Source organism: Bos grunniens, chromosome 19 (genome assembly GCF_055505025.1).
Source record: "Bos grunniens cultivar Pamir isolate PY7600 chromosome 19, Bosgru_T2T1.0, whole genome shotgun sequence".
Taxonomy (NCBI): Eukaryota; Metazoa; Chordata; class Mammalia; order Artiodactyla; family Bovidae; genus Bos; species Bos grunniens.
In genome coordinates, this window is record NC_141183.1 from 11,994,817 (window position 1) to 12,016,187 (window position 21,371).

General features: G+C 56.1%; 1 long non-coding RNA gene across 1 annotated transcript; it reads left to right on the top strand.

Annotated features, from left to right (window-relative positions):
• The first annotated feature begins 5,099 nt into the window (after positions 1-5,099).
• On the top strand, positions 5,100-11,146 carry LOC147351227 (uncharacterized). The gene is made up of 2 exons (XR_015146858.1): positions 5,100-5,351; positions 10,899-11,146. It is a non-coding gene; the product is annotated as an uncharacterized LOC147351227 (long non-coding RNA).
• The last annotated feature ends 10,225 nt before the right edge of the window (positions 11,147-21,371 follow it).

Consider the following 21,371-nt stretch of genomic DNA (forward strand, 5'->3'; position numbering starts at 1 on the left):
CCCAGCTGTGCAGAGGCCCGGCAGATGGAGCCTGGGTAATCAGAGCCAGTGACAGCCGAGGGCTGATAAAGACAAGGCAGGTGGAGGTTCTAGGATAGGCCCTGCTGGGAAGCCAGGCCCCTCCACTCAGGCAGAGGGCCAGAGCTGGGGGTGGGTGCAGAGCGCAGCCTTTATGGACACAGGGGTCCCGGGCAGTGGCGGGAAGGGCAGAGAGCAGTGGATCTGTCTGGGCCCTCCGGATCCAAGCCCAGGCTTTGTCTAATCCTCAGCACCCCCCGTGTGATAAGGAGCAGTTTCTGCTCCCACAGGAGCTGGGGGACCCCGACCTGGCCCTCGGCCAGAGTAGACTCAGTCTTCAACTCTCCTTCAGAGGAGCTGCGGCTGCTGGAAGGGCTGTAGGCACCAGGCAACGTTCAAATCCCTTCCCCATCTTCCAGCCAGTGGGCTGGGCATCTTCACCCAGCCTCGGTTTCCTCACCTGAAATATACTGTTACACACACAAACACACACACACACCTCTCCACGGCCATGTAAGTTAATTATGTATTAGCAGCTCAGTCGTATCTTACTCTTTGCGACCCCACGGACTGTAGCCCACAAGTCTCCTCTGTCCATTGGATTTTCCAGGCAAGAATACTGGAGTGGGTTGCCATTCCCTTCTACAGGGGATCTTCCTGACCCAGGGATCAAACCTAGATCCCCTGCACTGCAGGCAGATTCTTTACTCTCTGAGCCACCAGGGAAGCCCCAGTTAAATCACGGAGGTCCGCATAGGGCCTGGTCCACAACAGGAGCTCCAGTCCCCTTCCCCCAGCCCTGCCCGTCCGTTCCTCTGGAAGCAGCCACGGCGGGCCCTGCTGCCGTCTCTGCAGGAAAAAGGCCAGCCTCTGCTTGTGGGCACTTGGCAGCTCACAGGACCTCGGCCCCAGGGACAGGAGGGCGGTCAGCACACCTGCTGCGTCAGGTGCCATGGAGGAGGAGCGGGTCCTGCGTGTGGGAAGCAGCAGGTGCGTGTGGGACGTGGGCACCGTCACCGCCAGCTGGTGTTGGTACTGCTGCTTAGGTGCCCAAACACAGGCAGGGTTTTCAGGTAAAAGAGGAGCTAATGAAATCCCAGGCTAGAGGGTGCTGAGCCCCAAGCTTGGCACCTGTTGCAAGTCCAGGGCCCATCAGAGACTGGCACTGATGACAAGGGCCACCAGGCTCAGATTCCAGCCGGGCTCCTCCAGCTGTCCCTACACTACCGAGGGGTGTGACCTCTTCCCTCAGTGCAGGGCAGGCAGTCAGACTGGCCGAGTACAGCTCCTGGAGGGTTCAGAGCGCACAGCCTTCCGTCACACGTCGCCCCAGCTCCCAGCCCGTCCAGGCTCCACACAGACGACCCTCTTGTGCTCCACATCTCTGGTGGTGGAGGCAGCCAAGCTGGGGAGAGTGGAGGGGGCAAGTAGGGGTGAGGTCCAAGCAGGCAAGAAGCCCCTGGCCCCATTCCATCCTCCAGTCCCCTGGGAAGGCAGTCACAGGACAGACCCACAGCATGCTTCCCCCACCCTTCCTGAGGGCCCCTAGCCCCCAGCAGGGATCTTGAAAGGACCCCTTTGTGTGGTGAGCCCCTCTCTGGGGCCTGGGCCATAAGATCACCTCAATTCCCAGCTGACAGGAACTGAAGTCACCCATGTTCGAGGCTATGGTGGGAGGAGTTACCCCAGAGGGCCAGACCTTTCTAACACTGTACCCCCAACGCCCAGGGAAGAGTGAGCCCCCTCTATGATCTGCAGGTCCTGCTACATAACCTGTGAGGCCTGGTTAAAAGAGAGTGTGGGGCCTGCTCAAAAGTCAGGGGAAATTCCACGAACGGTAGGAAAGTATAAACCTTTTCCCTTTCTTCCATGGTCTCTCCACTTGTCCTGGTGTTTCTTTTTATTTGTTATTTAATGTCACTCTCAGTAAAGAAAAATTTAAATCGTTAGCACGCATTTTACATTCATCTTTATAACAGGTGATGCCCGTTTGAAACACAAACATAGGCAGAATCCCTGAAATCACGCAACTCATATTTTATAGCTGGTACCTGCTCTCGTTTTCTATTGTCACAAACACAGTACAGACAGACCACAAAACTAACTCCACTGTTTTTATTTCACTTCCTGCTGTGCCTGATGGGGGAAGGGCGGGAAGAGGGGCCTTGTCCCCCGCTTCCTTCCATATCATCATTTCCAGCGGGACTTTGGGCTGATACTGGAGGGAGCACCAGGAAGAAAAGACGTGACGGGTTCCTTGGTCGGTGGTCACGCCTCCCCCCTTCCCAAATGGCCTGGGAATGAGGCCCTTCACCTCAGCTCTGCAGCTGTGGCTCACTTCCTGCCTGGCTCCCAGCCCCCTACCCTGGTCTCCAGCCTCCTAGAGCCACCCACCTTTCCTGGCCTCTGCCCAGCAGGCCCTTCCTCACTACCCATTGTGAAACTCCATAGACTCCTCCTCCTGGAAGCCTGCCAGGCCCTCTCCTTCCCCTAAGTGGGCTCATGTCCCCAGACCCCCCTGGATTTACATGCCGTCTCTTCTACCAGATGGGAACTAACGCAAGCTCTCATGTACTGCTGTGGCCCTGGTACCTGGTACCAGGCCTGGAATACTGTGAGTGCTCCTCACAAGAAAGTGGCTTGCTGGAGGGGGAATAGTTAGATAAAGGATGGATGCGCGGATGAATGGACACTTGGATGGGTGGGTTGCTGAACAAGTAAACGAATAAGTGGATGATGGGTAGATGGGTGGATGAATCGGGGGAGTTGGTCAATTGGTGAGTGAGTGACAGATGAATGAGTAAATGTACGTGTGAGGGGTGGATAAAAGGATGGGTTGGTGGGCACGGTCTGGACTACAGTCCTCTCCGGGAGGAGCCTCAAGTCCCAACCCTATTAGTTTCACCGTGGTGGGTCTTAAATCAGCCAAATGCTTTCAGTCAGTTTTTGGAGACAAAAACCAGCACTGGTCTCACCATTAAACAGGATAAGGTTGGAAGGATAATGGGATCCCACAGCCGAAACAGGTGGCTGGAAAGTGGAGCCGGGAAACTGGGCCTCCTGGGGAGGCAAGAAGCGGGAAGAATGTTACCCACCTTTGGGCGGGCAGGTGACTTGTTCAGGGGTCAAGCTCCAGAGCCAGGGAGAGTCTGCTAGTTAAGATCTGGGTCACACACAGGTCCTGGCTACCAGAGAAAGGGTGCCCAGTGTCTGGGCTTCCTGTGGGGGCAGAGACCACACGGGCTGGGGGTCCTTCCTCAGCAAGAATCACGCGTGGCCCCTGCTAGTCTCCAGGGAGAGCCCACTGCTCAGGAGCGGGGTCCACTGGGAGGCCGTCTGCTCATGCTGGCCTCCCAGTATGCCGTCTTTGCATCTCCCCACTTTGGGGACCCCTGGTGGGCAAGGCAGGACCCCCTCTCTTCTTCAAGATGCCCACACAGACCTGGGCTTAAGGTTCTTGACCCACTTACTTGTTTGATCACAGTCAAGTGGTCGTGGGCCCCTGGGGGCAAGCTGGCAGTGTGTTGGGGGTGAGCCCCGGGCATCAGTGGGAACAGGAGGGCAGCGTCCAGCCTGTATGTTAGCCATGGTCACCTCGGTTAGCACCTGGAGCACGTGACAAAATCACATAGAACCCGAGGGCCATATGGAGGAAGATGCCTCAATCCAGGTTCCCAGACTCCTCCTGGGGAGGGATGGGGGGGTGGCACCTGGCAGAGGAGGGGGCGAGGCAGGAGCCAAGAGCTGTTTGCACTCTGAATGTCCATTAACATTCTTCTAAACAGCCCGTGTCATTTTATAAAAGACTGAGAACTCGTCAATGGTACACAAAAGATTTTTGTTATTTCAGAAGTTGGCTGCTAAAAAATCCTCCAACTGCTGCCTCCCCCACAGGAGACCAGGGGAGAGGCCCCCATCTCCCCTTGTCTCCATGCATGCTGAGACACCAGGGAAGAGCTCAGTTTGAGAAACAGAAGTCAACTTAACATGTAAAGAGCACAGTTACCCAAACCGTCCCTCCCTTCCAAACCTGGAAGTGCTGCTAGGGGATACAGCCCTCCTGTCCAAGTCCAGATGCGGGTCCCCATCCTTCTCCCCAGGACGCCACTCCCCACACTGCAGGTGGTAGGAGGCTGATGGGGAGGCAGCCCCTCTGCCAGGCAATTTGAAGTGCCCTGAGACCATCCCCCTCTCAGGAAACGCCGGTTGGGACCCTCTGGCCAGAGTCAGAGGTGAACTCAGGCTGGGTCAGTCCCGGTACCCAGGAGGAGCCGACTGTGGGGTCCCCCAGGGAGGAGCACGGGGGGCCTGGACACTTGGACAGGCTCAGCCCTGCAGAGCACGGGACTGAGCCGGCTTGTGAGCAAAGACCAGGTAAGGACATAAATCAGCCACCGGATCACATTTCCTGCTCTGAAAGGTCCTGTAAAACACGGGAGAAAATTGACCTGTCAGGGGGATAGATGGGCAGTGATAGTGGCCGCCAGCCGGGGGCCAGATCCCCCTCCACCCTCAGGATCCCACCTGCGCCGGGTTCCCCCTCGAACCCCCGCAACCCAGCCCTGCCAAGGGTTGGGTGTCCATGGCCTGAGCAGCCCTGGAGCAGAAGTCAGCTGGGGAGGGAGGGGGGAGGAGGTGTGTCTATAAGGCTCCCCTGGGGGGCTCCTCACCACCCCCAACATACACACACACACACACACACACCCCCCACACGGCCTGACAGCTAAGCCCAGCTGCCTGAACCGGCAGGCTATAAAACGGATGGAGACCAGAGATGGTGTCAGCAGACAGCTAGAGTACCTTTTAAAAAATGTAATCTCTTTTTATTTCCCTTCCCCCGGCCCCCTCCTCCCTCCATACCCGTAACCTCCCGGTCACCCCTCTCCCTTCCTGCGGACTGGCAGTGACCTTGGAGCCTGGACCTTTGTGTGGGGCCGCTGGAGCCCTCAAGGACGCCCTCTTCACCTTGAGGAGCTTTCTGTGCTGCCAAGAGCACGCCGGCCAGCCAGCAGGTGGGGGTGGGGGGAGCAAGCTGGGCTCCAAGGTCACCCCGCCACCTGCAACTCCAGCAGCCCTGGGCTGATGCAGGACGTGGGCCCCTGCGGCTGCCAGCTCAAGGGGAAGGGCAGGAGCCCGTCTGCCGTCTGCTCACGCGGGGGGCACTCTGGCCTCCTCCACACACCAGCCTGTAGCCACTGGTCTCAGGCAGTCCTTGTACGGCTCCTGGGGCCTCCCATTCTCGCTGGTCCTGAGCCACTCCTCTGGCCCACAGGACTGGGCAGAAGACAGCGGGAGAACCACACACGTCCTTCTGCAACAAGGTGCAGAAAAAGGTACAAACATCCCCATCCTCTGGGGCTAAGGGTCCAGGTGAGCACCAGCCTTCAAGGATCTCCGGAAGGCGCTGGGGTGTTGGGAGGTGGGATGGGCACAGAGACCTGAAGGCCAGGAAGCAGGTTAGGGTGCCAGGGATGGGCATGCCTGAGCAAGGTGGCAACACAGGCCGAGGATCAGGGGCCAGGCCTCCTGTGGGAGACTGTCGCCTAGGGCACAGACCTCTACACAGTGCGTTCCTTCAGTCCCTCCAGCAGACTGACTGCCCTGGGGGATGTGCTTTTGGGGGCAGGGTGGAAAGGGGGTACAAGGATGGAGAGATACCCAGAGACAGACAGACAGGAAGGAGAGACCAGGAGGACGAAGGCCAGCCAGGGCAGAGGGCAGAGGCGAACGGCTGTGTGCTGAGCAGAGCAAGGCAGAAACCATCCCAGCCCCATCCTGGTCCCAGGCTGCCAGGGAAGTCAATAATCTGATGTCATTTTCCAGGGTCTCAGCTGGGCCAGAGGCTCCAGGGGGCTTGGGCTCTCAACTTGAGACTTGTAGCAGCCAACTCTCCCTCCAGCAGAGAACAGGGGAGGGGGCCCCTGAATTCAGGCCTCACTCTAAGCACTGCCCCAGGGTCCCCGCTGGCCCCCCAGGCACAGGTGGCCCTGGGGAGTATCCTGAGTGTGGCCCAGCCCAGGCACCCAAGTCTGACCCTGACCGACTGGCCAAAGGCTCCTGTGTCCCCGTGCCCTTCTCCTTCATCCCCTCTGGAACAATGACTCTTTTAGCGCGTGGGCAAGAGGCCACTGGCTGGCAGAGGCAGGCCTGGCTGGGGTCCCGGGGGCTGGCCCTGTGGCCTGTCGGTGAGCAGGCGGATGACTGATAAGGCAGGAGAGAGAATAAGAAGATACCGGCTAGTCCCAAGGAAGGTGGGGTCCCCTGGTCCCCTAGATCCCTGGGATGGCAGACACCTGGAGGTTGGAAGGCAGCTAAGGGGGGCGGGACTCAGCTGCTCCCTCTAAGCTGCACTCCATTCTCAAGATTTGGGGGACTGGAAGGGACTCCCTGAAGGTCAGGAGGGTTGGTGAGCCTGAGGGGCCTGGTGTAGTGGTAAAAAGGCAAAAGCTGGGGAGCACTGGTGCAGGGCAGAGCTGTGGGAGGGGGTGTGCCCTCTTTGCAAGACCCTCCCCGGCACCCAGGCGGCCCATCGCCCGCCAGCCCTCTCCTCACTTCCCCAGGCTGAGGCTCTGGCTCCCAGCCACTGCCCAGCTCTCCTCTTGCTGGCCTCTGCACTTTCAGCTACCTTCCCAGCCTTGTGTGTCCCTCTCCTGGGATCTTCCAGGCTTGCTGTGGCCCCAGCCATTGCACCTACTCTCCCACCCTGGGATTCCTTCCTGCTATTGCTGAAGACCCAAGATCACACCCTTGGGGCTTCCCAGGTGGCTCGGTGGTAAAGAATCTGCCTGCCAATGCAGGAGACGCAGGAGATGAGGGTTCGATCCCCAGGTCAGGAAGATCTGGAGGAGGAAATGGCAACCCACTCCAGTATTCTTGCCTGGAGAATCCTATGGACAGAGAAGCCTGGCTGGCAGCAGTGCATGGGGTCGCAAAGAGTCGGACACGACTGAGAGACTGAACACAAAAGATCATATCCTGAATGGAGGTGGTGATCCATTTCCAAGCAGCCTTACCCATCACTTACACACACACTCCAGGGTCTGGGAGCACGTGCCTCAGGCTCCCAAGGACATGGTGGCAGACAGTGGGAGTTGGCATGGATCCTGTCCGTGGATAGTACGTGCACGCACATACTCACACCAGTGTGCACACACTGGTATCCACGCACGTGGCCCTTTCCCACCCACCCTGTCAGTCTCTGGCTCCAGGCTCTTGAAGGGGATGATAGTCCCAGGGAGTGAGGGCTTGTCTCCCAGCTGCAACAGGCACAGCAAGGTTGGGGTGCTGGTGGGGTAATGAAGGTTATGAGAGGGTAAAGTTCGTGCACACACCCCAAGGTGCCATCTTCCCCTTAGGTCACCCTGCGATGGCCCCTCTCCAGGCTGGGGGGAACTCCCTGACTCATCTCTGTTCCTCCCACAGTCCTTGGGAACCTCTGAGGACCCCTCTGTACAGCCTGCCCAGGTTGGCCCTCTCTTCAGCTTGTTCTGGGTCCGCTAGGACCCAGGTTGGTCTGCCACAGGGCAGAGAGGGGTTAATTCTCTTTGTTTGTTTGTTTTTTAATCTGTATTGTGGTTTCACTCTTCACTGTGCCAGCCCTGGAAGTGGGGGGCCCTGGCTGTGCCTTAGGGTTGCCCTCCCCACCCCCCATCCCTTGCTCAGCCTGAGTCTCTACCCTATTATCTGTCCACCACTGACTGGTTTTATATTTTCTGGCCAGTAACCTGGCCCAGTGACTCTGGACATCCTGCCCAGCAGCAGCCTGTCTGACTGCCCCTGGGGTCCCACCCCTTCCTCCTCCTCTTCCTCGTCCCGCCTGAAATCCTCCATATTAAGTGCTGGGTCCCGGGCGGCCCAGACACACAGGCTTATGTAGGACAGGCTCCGGCTCCCCGGGGGTGACAGATTCAGAAAAGCAGGTTACAGCCAGCGAGCCTCAGGGCCCGCACGTTCTTAAGAAGCATCAGGAAACGCGAGTGGGCACTGTCAGGCCTCCAGGGCCTCCCCTGCATCTCGGGGGCAGCTGGAAGGCGGTGGCTAAGTAAACGATTGCCAATGTCATTTAGGATCCTCGCATGTGGGGGCTCTGGGCCTGCAAAGGGCTGCAGAAAGAGCAGGCATCAAATATATTCCCATTTAGGCCCCCATTTTGCTGGCATGGTTCCTTTTAATATACTTAATTTTTCCATGTCTTCGAAAAATTGTTTCTTAAAAAAGAAAAAAATTAAGTTTCTTAACTCTAATGAGATAAAGAGAAAATTCACGAAGCCAAGGAGAGGTTAGGTGCTCACATCTGGATTGGCATGCGCTGGGCCACCCACCGTCCGGAGTGGGGCTTACAGAGCCGTGAATCATTTGGGAATAAAAATTCAAGAGGGGGACGTGCACTGGGGACCTTGGGGCTGGGGAGCCCAGCTGGCCCCGCTGCATGTGTCGAGCTCTGTGGTTCCTCTTCATTATCTTTCAGGGCTCCCTCCCTGAGAGACTCGACTTGACCACCCGGGGCCCCCTGCCTGTTCACACCTGAGCCCAGGCCCCCAGGCTAGCCAGGAAGGACCGCGGCTCCCCTCTCCCGAACACACCTCTCTCTCCCACAAAATAATTTAATGCAACTTAATGGCTTGAAGTTGATGTAAAAATTACAGGCGTGTGAGGGTGGGGTGGGGTGGGGGCCTCGTAAGAAATCCTTTTGAAAATATAATTGAGTTAATGGAGCCATAACTGTGTCTCATTTTGGGGGGGTAATTGGCCTGCTTTTTGTCACTCTGTCCATTTACATACTCCTGTTTTCTTTTAGCTATTGATTTTTTTCTTTATAAAGTGGGCCACTTTACTGCAATTTTTAAAGCCCCAGTGATGAATAAAAACCTCATCTTCCCACTCATTAAGACACAGGAATTAGCCAGGCTCAGGGCCCCACCAGTCAATTTGCGTAACAATCCTGAGCTGCCATGTTTCGGTTGGGGCCCAGGGGCTGCTTGCTAATAGCAAGGGATTCAAAGGCAGCAAGAGGGGCTGAGTCAGTTTCCGGAAGGTGGGTCTTGGGTGAGGGGCCTGGAGGACTGAAGGGATCTCCTAAGCCCTGATCTAAGGGTGCCCCTTTCGCCTCTCCCCTTCTGGTTTTCTTCCCTGGCTGCCCAGGGCCTTGGTCCCCTCCCTTGACCTGCACCTGCCTTCTTGTGACTGTAATTCAGAGGCCCCACCTACCTGCCTTTGACTTTGGATCAAGGTCACACACACAGACCAAGGTCACCTGTCCTTTAGAATATATATACATATATATATATTCATATATATATGTATATATACATATATATATTTAAAGTCTTTATTGAATTTGTTACAATATTGTTTTATGTTTTGGTTTTTTGGCTGCAAGGCATGTGGGATCTTAGCTCCCAGATCAGGGGTCAAACTTGTACCCCCTGCATTGGAAGGCCAAGTCTTAACCACTGGACCACCAGGGATATCCTCTGGAATATGTTTTTTAAATTACAAAACCCACGAGTGTTAGTCACTCAGTTGTGTCCGACTCTTTGCAACCCCACAGACTACAGCCTGTCAGGTTCCCCTGTCCATGGACTTTTCCAGGCAAGAATACTGGAGCGGATTGCCTTCTCCAGCACAAAACCCATACACACACAGAATAAAGGAGGCCAATGGGTTCCAAGCGCAAAGGGTCACAAAGAGAAAGTAGCATCTTCCAGAGCCTCAATCTCCAGAGGCAACGTCTGTGGACCGCCCTATGCCTCCTGCAACTTAATTATTTGATCTCACTCAATGTCTTGGGCATCTTGCCTGTTGGCCCTAGTAAACCCGCCGGTCGTTTTTCCTGACTTCCTAGTACTCCCTTGCCTGTCTATACTGTGGTGTTTCCCAGTCTGAGGGGGCATGGGATCCCAGGATGCAGCAATGTCAGTGCTAACGCCAGAACGGTCCCAGGGAAACTGAGACAGTTAGGATGGGCCAGCTTCCATGTATCCGGCCAGCGGCTACTGTTGGATAGATATTTCAGTCGCTGCTAGTTTCTCAACCTGACAAAGGACATTTCTGTTCACATATCTTTGTGCCCTTATGCACATGTGTCTAGAAGATAAAATTCCTCGAAGAGAAACTGCTAGGTGAAAAGCATGCATATTTCAAATTTTGATTGCTATTGCCAAACCACTGGGCAAGTGTGTGCCAATAGACACACTTGCAGTAAGTGGGAAAGCTCATGCTTCCCTCTGTCCTTGATAAAGCTGGAGACAATCAATTGTTTAGGCCTCTGTCATTTGATAGGTGACAAATAGTGTCTGGTAGGATTTTTTTAGAAATCGGCTATAAGACTTAGATAACAATAAAAGCGCTAATTCTAAGCGTCCAGTTTGATGAGCTTTGACAAATCGGTACAGTTGTGTAACCACCCCCAAAGTCAAGATGCAGAACATCCCTAGCAGCCCTGGGAAAGTTCCTTCAGGCCCCTGATCAATCCTCATCTCCCGCCCAGCCTCGGGCCACCATGACCCGCTCTTTCTGTCCCTGTAGAATAGTTTTGCCTTTTCTAGGATTTCGCATAAATGGAACCATGTGAAACGCACCTGTCGTTTTGCTCAGCAAACCACTTTGAGATTCCTCCAGACCGTTGTCACATGTGTCCTGTGCGCTGCCAGCTAGGGCCCACTGCCTGGGGGCCGCGTCTGGACCATTCACCTGTGGCCTAGACACTTGGGCCGGTCCGGTTTAGTGTATTAATGAGCCAGGCTGCTGTGAACACTCAAGTACAAGTGTGTGAACGTGTTTCAACTCCTGGGCAAACACCTGAGTGCAGAACTTGGTCACAGGGCAAGTGGACAAGACCTTTGCTGACCTGTCTCCTATTTCCTGACCCCTATCCCCAGGCTGCCCTGCTTTCCATTCCCCCAGGCAGAGCAAGAGGCCTTCCGCATCCTCTCCAGCGTCCGACACGACTGCCTGTTGCGTTCAGTCCCACGGGGAGGTGTGCAGTGGCATCTCTTTGTGGCTGTAACTTGCTATTTCCCGGGTCAGTTCTGCTGTGTTTGGCATTTGTTAATAACGATGTTTTTTATTGTGGAGAAATTTCAAACATTTTGTGTAATACATTTCTCTTTCTGTTTGTGGTTTTGGAGTTTTGTCACAGTTTCCTTTTATACCCCAAGCGTGATGGCTTCAGCCCCCAGAAATGGTTCCCTCAGGGTGACCCTCCTTATTTTTAGGGGTTTCCAAAGCAATGGAACCTATACCCAGGTTCACAAACTCCCCATCTCCCCAAAACCAAGCCTGCCTTGGGTCCTCATCTAGAACAACAGGGTTTGACCAGGGACACAGGCACACGACCAACGGCCGTCGTCCTTACTGTACTGAGCAGAGACCCTCAGGCAGGAAGACTCTGAGAAGCCCCTGCCTGGTGCGAACAAGGGCTGAGTAGGACAGGGTCAGAGGCCACTCCCTAGCCCTCATGCCCCCTCCGCAATCCTGTCCCAGGGAGGGCTCTGGTCCGCATGGGACCGGAGGCTGGGAGAGCAGAGGGCCAGTGTCCCTGTGCCAGGCCTCCCAGGATGGATTGAGGAGGCTGCAGTGGTGGGTATGTGTGTGTGCGTGTGAAGGAGCAGGTATGCGGGGAAGGAGAAACCTGGCTTTCCACGCCCTGTGCCCTGGTTGGGGCCCACTCACCAGCTCCCGGGCTGGCCAGTTCACCTCACAGACGCCAGACACACCTGACGTTTCAGCCCCTGGACCTGTATTCCCATCTGTTTTGTGTCATAAGTTAAGAGTCACTGGGAAGCATGAAGCCACCCCAGGCTGGAGCAGAGGCCGTGCAGGCAGCCTCAGGTCCAGGGAAGGAACAGCACGGGCTGAAGTGGGAAAGTGAGCCGAACTCCAGGAAAATCCCATTCGGAAACATTTCCCTCAAGTGTTCAGAAAGCATTAGATTCATTGCAACTGCTAACGATCTTTATTCAAATTAAACTGGAAACCCCACAGACCCTGTGATCCTATTGCAGAAAGCAAGTCCTCCCCTTAATTCAGTTCTCTGGTGTGGGGGCTACCGCACCCCCATCTCAACACAGGTCCCAGACAAAGATGCAGGCAGGAAGGGGAAGTGGTCAGACCTCCAGCAGGCTGTCTGAGGGCTGGGGAGACTGAGAAGTGGAGCCCCAGAGACATTTGCCCATCCACCTGGGGCGGCCCTGCCACCAGCCTGGCTCCACCCCCACCCCAGAGGCTGTCCCAGAATGCTTTGGGCCAGGACTATTGCCTGAAGTGTGGCCTGAGCTTCCCCAGAAGAGGGGGAGACATCACACCTCCACTCCACCCCCCACCCCCCACTCTGCACAAGTCCCCAGACTCACAAGGGTTTGGGGTAACATCTGAGTTGAAACATCTGCAGACACCAGCCCTGCTATATGGCCCTGTCCAGGGGTGCATGCGCGCTTGCTAAGTTACTGCAGTCGTGTCCAACTCTTTGTGACCCCAGGGACTGTATAGCCCGCCAGGCTCTTCTGTCCATGGGATTCTCCAGGCAAGAATACTGGAGTGGGTTGCCCTGCCCTCCTCCAGGGGATCTTCCCAACCCAGGGATAGAACCTGTGTCTCCTGTGGCTCCTGCATTGTGGGCAGATTCTTTAATGCTGAGCCACTGGGGAAGCCCCCTGCTCTGGGGTGCTGCTGGCTGTTTGGGAGGTGGGCAGGTTCTTGGGTCCCACTCTGCTCCCATGTGCTTGGGCCTTGTCAACCACCCACTTCCTGAGCCTGAGCCTGGCCCCAGGGGCCCCCTTGAAGCCCCTCACCCCTCAAATGATGGGCCCTGAGCCCTCAGCATTTCCCAGGAGGGTGGGTAAGGAACATGTTCCCCTCAACATGAGAGATATAACCTGGCATCCAGGCCTCTGCCCATGGTGTGGGGCAAGAGGGGTGGTCAGGACAAGAGATTCCCCCACCCAGCAGCTGGGCAGACCTGGCCTTGGGTTCTGTTCCTGGATCATGCAGTCTGGAGGGTGCTAACTGTTTGTGGGGGCATGGGGGTGCTCAGAGCACTTCTTTGCGGGGTAGGAAAGGGATGCACTGAGATAATGTTGAGGGGAAGGGGGTGGCCTTGCAGCCTAGAAGTCCCACTCCGGGTCCCCCAGGCACCGCCCCCACCAGACCCGGGGAATCTCCCAGCAACTGTTTTCTGGAACAACTAGAGGCTGCGGTCAGCAGGAGGCCAGTGGGGAGAGCCCTGGTAGGGCTGAGAATGGGAGGCCCTGCCCCCTGTAGGAGGGCCCCCTCCCCCTTGCCTTGCGCCCCAGGGCCCCAGGAAGGCTGGGGTGGCCCGGCCAGCCCGGGAGCCGCAAAGGGCATGGAGAGTGCAGCGCTGGGGCGAGCCGCCAGCAGGGCCAAGACAATGTGGTTTCAATCTAATTGTCCCAAAATATTGTTACAACACAAACCACGTGCCATCCACTCACCTGCAACTAATCAGCGGCAAAGCTACCGAATAAATCGGTTCCACACCCGTGGGGCCAGGCAGCCCAGCGCGTGAACCCAGGCACCCAGGCCAAGGCCACCGCCGCCAGGACCTGCTTCCTGTGGCGGGTGAGAACCATCAAGGGCCTCCTCCTCTATCTGTGACCCCCACGGCACTCTGGAGGGCGAAGCTGGAAGGCCCAGGCCCTCCCATCACGCCGGTTCAGGTCTCAGAATGTCAACAAGGAGCTGGGGCTAAAGCCAGGTCAGTCAAGGTCTTACCAGGGTCGGAGGGCCCAGCAAGTCCCCAACTCCCTCTCTCCGCCCTGACCATCCCATCTCGAGACCGGGGCCTTGGGGACTTCACTCCTCTGGGAAATACTGTCAGGCCCATCGCGATAATGACACAACTGCCTCCTAAGGCACTGAGGCCTTTTGGTAAATATGATTGAGAGATTTCTGCAGTACCCATGAGAGCGAAGGACACTCTCCATTTAGCTGGCCAGGAAACCCAAGCTCACAGAGGACCCCTGATGTGCCAGGGCCCACAGCCGGAGGGCTGGGGCACCGGCACCCTCGCTTTGTTCTTCCTGAGATCCTCGCTCCCAGCTGACACTTTGCACACCGCCAGCCAGTTGGACTGGACACAAGCCCTCTGGGATGGGCCTGGGCCCTGAGCACCCCGGGACGGGACAGAGCACAATCTGAGTGCTGGAGTAGCAGGCGGCTCTGACCCCTTCCGGAGCCTGGAAGGCCCCCAGGGCAGCCCTTGAGCCCAGCCTTGAGGGCAAACAGTGTGTCCAAGGGCAGGAAAGATGGCGCAAGAGTGAGCTCCAGGAATCCACCCTCAGTGGGGTATTGCAGGGGAGGCTGGCAAAGACTTTCTTTCCAAATAAGGTCACAGTCATGGGTTTCAGGTAGGCGTATCTTTTTTTCTCAGAGGCGGGGGTTGTTACCATCTGACCCCTGACACGGTGAGAGCCTCACCCCTATCTACCCTTGAGAGCACAGTCTGTACTAGTTACCATGTAAATAAGGATTTGCCCACATTCATTTTCACAACATTTCTGGGATGCGGATGTTATTATCCTACTTTATAGGTAAGAAAAATGAGGCTCAGAGATGTTAAGCAGCCTCCCAGAAGTGGCACAGCTTGGAAACAGTGGAGCCCATTCTAACAACACCTGGGCTCTTCCTACAGGACACTGTGCTCTCTTATAGAATAAAGCCTGAAAAATGGCAATAAGGCCTCGTGACAGCCAAACACTCACCGAAATGCCCCTCAAGGAGGAGCACCAACCAGAGCACCACCACAGGGAGCACCACCACCGGGAGGACTACCACACACCACCATGAGCTGGCGGCTCCTGCTCATGTGGGGAGATGACTGACTGTTCCTTGCACGTCTCGTGGGTGACTCCATGTAGAATCAGCAGCCCACAGAGGCCACAGGTATTCCCAATGCCACACAGCCGGCAGCTGCAGAAGTAGTCTTAACTCAGGTGCACACTGAGCCTAGCAGCAGGGAGGCAGGGGACCACCCCCCCCCCCCCCCGCCCAGGACAGGTTTTCCCGGCAGCAGGGGGCAGGGAGGGGAGCACTGGTAGAGAGGATACTGCCCCTCGAAACCAGGCATAGAGGATGGCAGCATCAACCCCGGCTCCTGGTAGCTCCTCCTGCAATGGGTGCAGGACGTGAGAACCCCACACAAGATCCCCACAGATCCCCACACCACATATGTGCTGATGGTATCAACTTCTCCCCCACCCATCTTTGGATAAGAAGCAAAGTAGACAGAATTGCTGTTTATCTCCTGTTAAGCTGGGCGTCTAGTCAAGGCTATGGTTTTTCCTGTGGTCATGTATGGATGTGAGAGTTGGACTGTGAAGAAGGCTGAGCACCAAAGAATTGATGCTTTTGAACTGTGGTGTTGGAGAAGGCTCTTGAGAGTCCCTTGGACTGCAAGGAGATCCAACCAGTCCATTCTGAAGGAGATCAGCCCTGGGATTTCTTTGGAAGGAATGATGCTAAAGCTGAAACTCCAGTACTTTGGCCACCTCATACGAAGAGTTGACTCATTGGAAAAGACTCTGATGCTGGGAGGGATTGGGGGCAGGAGGAGAAGGGAACGACAGAGGATGAGATGGCTGGATGGCATCACTGACTCGATGGACGTGAGTCTGGGTAAACTCTGGGAGTTGGTGATGGACAGGGAGGCCTGGCATGCTGCAATTCATGGGGTCGCAAAGAGTTGGACACGACTGAGTGACTGAACTGAACTGAAGCTGGGCCTATCTGCCAGGGGAGCAGCCAAGGAGGTGGACTCTGACCCTCAGAGGGACGGGGAGGCCCCAGGGGGCCCCCTACATGTCTCTCTCTGGGCCCCTCCCCTAACAAAATATTTTTATTGTGGAAAAATACCTATAACATAAAAGTAGCTATTTTAAGTATTCTTTTAAAGTGCGCAATTCAGTGCCTTTAGCTACATTCACCATGCTGTGCAGCCATCGCCACTATCAAATTCTAAAACTTTCATCATCCCAAACAGAAAATCTACTCATTAAGCAATAACTCCCCTTTCCTCCCTCCCGCAGCCCTTGGTAACCTCTAATCTACTTTCTGTAGGAAAGTAGCCCATTCTTTCTCGCCCATTCTAAGAACCTCATATGCGTGCATGCATGCTAAGCCTCTTCAGTTGTGTCCGACTCTTTGCGACCCTATGGACTATGGCCCGCCAGGCTCCTCTGTCTATGGGGATTCTCCAGGCAAGAATACTGGAGTGGGCTGCCACGCTCTCCTCCAGGGGATCTTCCTGACCCAGGGATCGAAACTGCGTCTCATGTCTCCTGCTTTGGCTGGCGGGTTCTATACCACTAACGCCACCTGGGAAGCCCAAGAACCCATATAAGTGGGGTCAAACAATATTTGTCTTTTTTGTCTGAATACTTAGCATAATGTCTTCAATTACCCATGTTGTAGCATGTATGGCACCCCACTCCAGTACTCTTGCCTGGAAAATCCCATGGATGGAGGAGACTGGTGGGCTGCAGTCCATGGGGTCGCGAAGAGTCAGACACAACTGAGCGACTTCACTTTCACTTTTCACTTTCATGCATTGGAGAAGGAAATGGCAACCCACTCCAGTGTTCTTGCCTGGAGAATCCCAGGGACGGGGGAGCCTGGTGGGCCGCCGTCTCTGGGGTTGCACAGAGTCGGACACGACTGAAGCGACTTAGCAGCAGCAGCAGCAGCAGCATGTATCAGAACTCCTTTCCTTTTTATTCCTCTGCATGGACAGAGCACATTTTGTTTACCCTTCATCAGTCAGTAGACACTTGGATTGCTTCCACCTTTCAGCTGCTCTGAAAGCCAGTGTGCAAATGGCACTACTGCGTCATGTGGTGATTCTTTTCCTTTCAACCACACTGCACAGCTTGCAGGATCTTAGTTCCCCAACCCAGGATCGAAGCTGTGCCCCCTGCAGTGAACACACGGATCCCTAACCACTGGACCACCAGGTGATTCTATGTTTGGAGAACTGACAGATACCCCTTCCTTTTTCAACTCAGATTTTAATCTTTCACAGGAAAAGGTTTTGTCTCCATTCCCTCCCCAGAGCCAGAGGGGAATGTGTGAGGGTGAGAAATGCTGCAGTGGGTGAGGGGGCCTAGAAAGCTGTATGGCCAGGACCCAAACCAACAGACGGACCCCGGCAGCCTGGGCCCTGAAGGTCGCAGCTCTGAGTCTCAGCTCTGAAGCTCTGGGGCTGCTGCAGGGCCTGAGTGGGTGGTTCCATCGCTCGGTGCCTTGCTTTCCTTGTCTGTCAAAGATGGATAGAACGACACCTACCTCTTAAGAGGCTCTGAGCAAGGAGGCAGGTACAGTGTGCAGGCCAGCATTAGTGTGTCGGAAGCACTCAGGAATATCAGCCCTCAATGCCCACAGCCTTACTCTGGGGGAGATAGGCCAAGGTGGGCTGTCCTAGCCCACCCTGCACCTGGCCCATATCTCAAGGACCCTATCAGCTCATCTCCTCCCTCCAAACTGTTCCCAAGGGCCCCAGGGCAGGGACTGAGCTCACAGCCCCCTGGAAGGAAGACCTACCAGCTGCCTGGAGGAGAGACCTTAGGGGCAATGTCATGAGCAGAGGAGACGGGGCCTCCTCTGTCCTCCGCTACCTGCCTGGCATCAGGGCTGGGGTCAGGGGTTGGGGGAGCTGCATGCCATGTAGGTTCTCTCCAGTAGGGGGTGTCCTCTGCATTTCTGCCTCTCCCTTGCTTTTCCTGAGGGGTTGCAGTGACCCTTTCCTGGTCCAGTGATGGACAGCTGGTGGTGGCCTGGGGCAGGCCCTGGGGGGCCTGGCCACATGGGGCTCTCGTAGCTGCAGGGTTCTCAAGGGCTGAGGCCTGCCCGGGGGGAGGCCCCTGGAATGGAGGGGCTTGGAGATGCAGCCCAAAGAGACGAGCCCAAGGGAGGTATGGTCAGGTGTGAGACCGACTGGGTCTCCCTTGGGGTGTCCCTGGCCTTTCACACTGTTTCCAATGGAGAGGGGACTCTAGGCTGCCTGCAGAGGCTGCTTCTAGGGTCCAGGCCCGTTGAAGACAGGGTTGAGGGGGCTCTGGACTGGACTCAAAGCCACAGTCTCCATGCTCTGGGGCTGCCCTGGGGAGACCCCCTTCCCAGATCATCTCAGCTGCAGCCGGACCCCTTCTGGCTCTGCAGCTTCCAAAGGAAGGGTCGGCCTTCCCCCAGGCCAGTTGTGCCTGACTTGATCCACAGATGGTCCCAAGAAACTTTTGGAAACGCATGATGTCTTTTAGCGTCTGTCAGAAGAAACAAAATCAACAGATCAAGCCTGCGATTTCACAGATCTTAATGATGCCTGGGACAAGATCAGGTGAAAAAGGAGCCGTGAAATTTCAGAACTCGGTTAAATAAGCAATGGGATGGGGTCTGGGGATGGTCAGGCCCAGACTGACTCAGGTTTGGGAGGTCCACCCTTCCCACCACGCAGAGCCCTGGGCAGCCCTCGGCTCCTGGCCCAGCTAGAGAAGGGAGGGAGATGCTAGGCTGGGTGGGAGGGGGCCCCCGCCCCCCCAGCCCACCACTGCCGCAGGCCCAGTGAGAATGCTCCCAGCCCGGCCCCTTCCTGCAGGTTTTTCCCGTCTGGCAGGAGCCCTGGCAGGCAGGCCGCAGTCTGGGCGGGGACTCGTGGCTGGCCGGGGCCCATGTGCCCTGCACCCTGCCTCAGGGTGAAGTGAGAAACCTGACCAGGTTCCAGCACAGATGGGAAACCCCACCCCAGGGCCCGCGGCGGGACAGGTGTGGCTGGGCGTTGGGCTCCCTCCCACACCCACACAGGCCTTGGGCCAGGGCGTCTGAGCCTGGTTTGGCAATGTCCCCGCACTGACACAGCAGCTGCCACTCCCCAGGCCTGGAACCCAAGATCCAGGCCGTTTTCCGGGCAAGCTCAGCTCAGGAGCGCTGTCCTGGGGGGGGGGAACACCTGCTCTGGTGGCAGGGCTGAGGAACTGGGGTGCCCAGGAATGGATGTCAAGTGAGGGATGGGAGGACGTTGGTCCCGACCAGGAAGAAGGCCGAGGAGGGGGAGGCGTGTGTGGGCAGTCACGGCCACATCTACAGGTGGGCCCAGCAGAATCAGGGCCTGGGGCAGCCACCAGCCTGGAGCTGGGCAGAGGCTGCAATGTGAACTCTGGGGCCAAGGCCCACCCCCTCACCTGCCCTGGGAAGGCTTTCTGAGCGGCTTACCCTCAGGCTGAGCAGGGACTGCAGAGGGTGAGTGAGCTGGACTCAGAGCCCCAGCCTCGTCCACATCCTCGTCCTCCCCCTGGTCCTCTCCACAAGGACCCTCAGCTACCTGCTGGGGGCAGAGATCTCATTCACACATAGGAAAGCAAGTCAAAAGCAGGCCCCTGGCCTCCACGTAGCCCTGGGGAGGCTGAGCAGAATTCTGCAGGCTGATCACAATCCCGAGGAGCAGGAGAAGGGAAGGCCAGGATCTAACGAGCAAAGGTGACGAGGAGACTCTGCCACACAGTAGGCCTGAGGACAGTGCAGAAGGCCCAGGCTGCCCGAGCCACAGCTGGCTCACTGCACCTGCCTCTCAGGGACGAACCCTTGTCCCCAGTGGCCCAGGCCTGGAGCTGCGGAGCACAGGGGACATCCGCGGTTCTGGGGGATCCAAGTCAGCTTAACAAGCCTGTTTCCTCTTCTGGGGTTTGCACTTTGCCATCTTGAGATGCCACACGCACAAGTCAGTAACACACATGGCCCAGCGCAGGACCCAGAGCAAGGCCCTCTGGGCAGGGCTCCCTCCATCTCCTCCTGGAGGCGTGTGTGTGCCTGCATGGGTCTGCAGGTCTCCACTGTGGGAATGTCCCCAAGTCTGTGTGCAGCAGGGACTTGGACTGGCCACACCCAGCTCCCTTTTCCCTGGCTGGGGCTTTGGTCTCGGTGTTTATGCCTTATACCTCAACTTTCTCATCTGAGAAATGGGATCATTTTCAACACCTTTCTCACAGCATTATTGTGAGGGTGAGACGAGGCCACGTTCTAGAGGTCTGTACATAGTGAAGGTTAAACCAGTGGCAGCCGCTGTGTCCCTTCCCCCGAGTTTTACTCTCCCTTAGCCTCAGTTCTTTATTTAAAAACGGGTTAAAAACAGCAAACTCCCAGTGGCCACTGGGCCCCAGTATGTCAGTGTTTGAGATGGGACTTTGCGACAGTTTCTTCTTCCAACACCTTCCTGTGAGCCCCAGGAGTCTCTGTGTCTCAGGGTGCAAGGACAGGAGCCCAGGGAGATTCAAGAGCTCCTTCCAGGAGCGTCTGAGCAAACAGACCCCATCCCCTCCCTGCCTGGACACAAACAGTGTAAACACCAGCACAGCGCTGGGCTGGGCTCAGCTCTCGCCTGTCCTCTCTGGGCACCTCCCAAGGTCCCCAGGGCAAGGCAACAGTGGGGTGGGGTCTCAGGGAAGCACCAGGGGTCTGGCCTCTCCAAACCTCAGAAGATATCTTTTTTTAAGTGTATATAAATAAAATATATTTGTGTATATTGACTCTTTTTTTTTTTAACAGCTCTATTTAAAGCAATACTGTTGCATTTGCTCACTCTCTCTCCCTTTATACAAAACTGCTGAACTATTTGGGAGCCAGTTGCAGACACTGTGACACTCCATCCCTAAATACTTCAGCATCTCAACTCCAAGAAGGGCTTTCTAACTTCATCATGCCCTGGAAACGTAGCCAGCACAATCTCTCAGATCCTATGCGGCCTGTGTGCAAAATTCCCCGCTTCTGTCTGAAACACTTCAGAGGTGAATCCTATACCAGGCTTTTTTTTTTTTTTTTTTTTAACATGGACCATTTTGAAGCATCCAGAGCAGTTGTTCTGCTAAATGTCTTCCAATTTGGGTTTCCTTTATTCTTCCCTTGTGAGTCAACTCAGGTTAAGCATCCTGGACAAAAGCATCTCATAGGTGACACCGTGAACCACCTGGAGGAAACTGAGGCTCAGAGATGGAGTGGCAGGATCATCACTACCAGGCCTGGCCGCTCACCTGCTGCTGCGGGGGCTCCAGTGGGTGCTGTCCGCCACCTGCAGGTCTAGATGGCAAGGCTTCCCCTTGCAGCAGCAGCCGTCTGCTCAAGGATCTCTCTCTTTTGAGGACTGGGGGCTCCTTGAGGTGGCACCTACCTTTTGCTTCACCTCTGAGTTGGCCAGGAGCCAGCAGGGAGCAGAGAGGATGCAGGATGGCTGGCAGCAAGGGGTAGGGTCCCCAAGGAGCTTGTCGAGAGTGTCCCCAGGGTGCCTGAATCTCAGACCAAGACGTGTGTGGGGCTCAAGCCAGATCTTGGAGGACTGTGGGCAGAGCAGAGCCAGG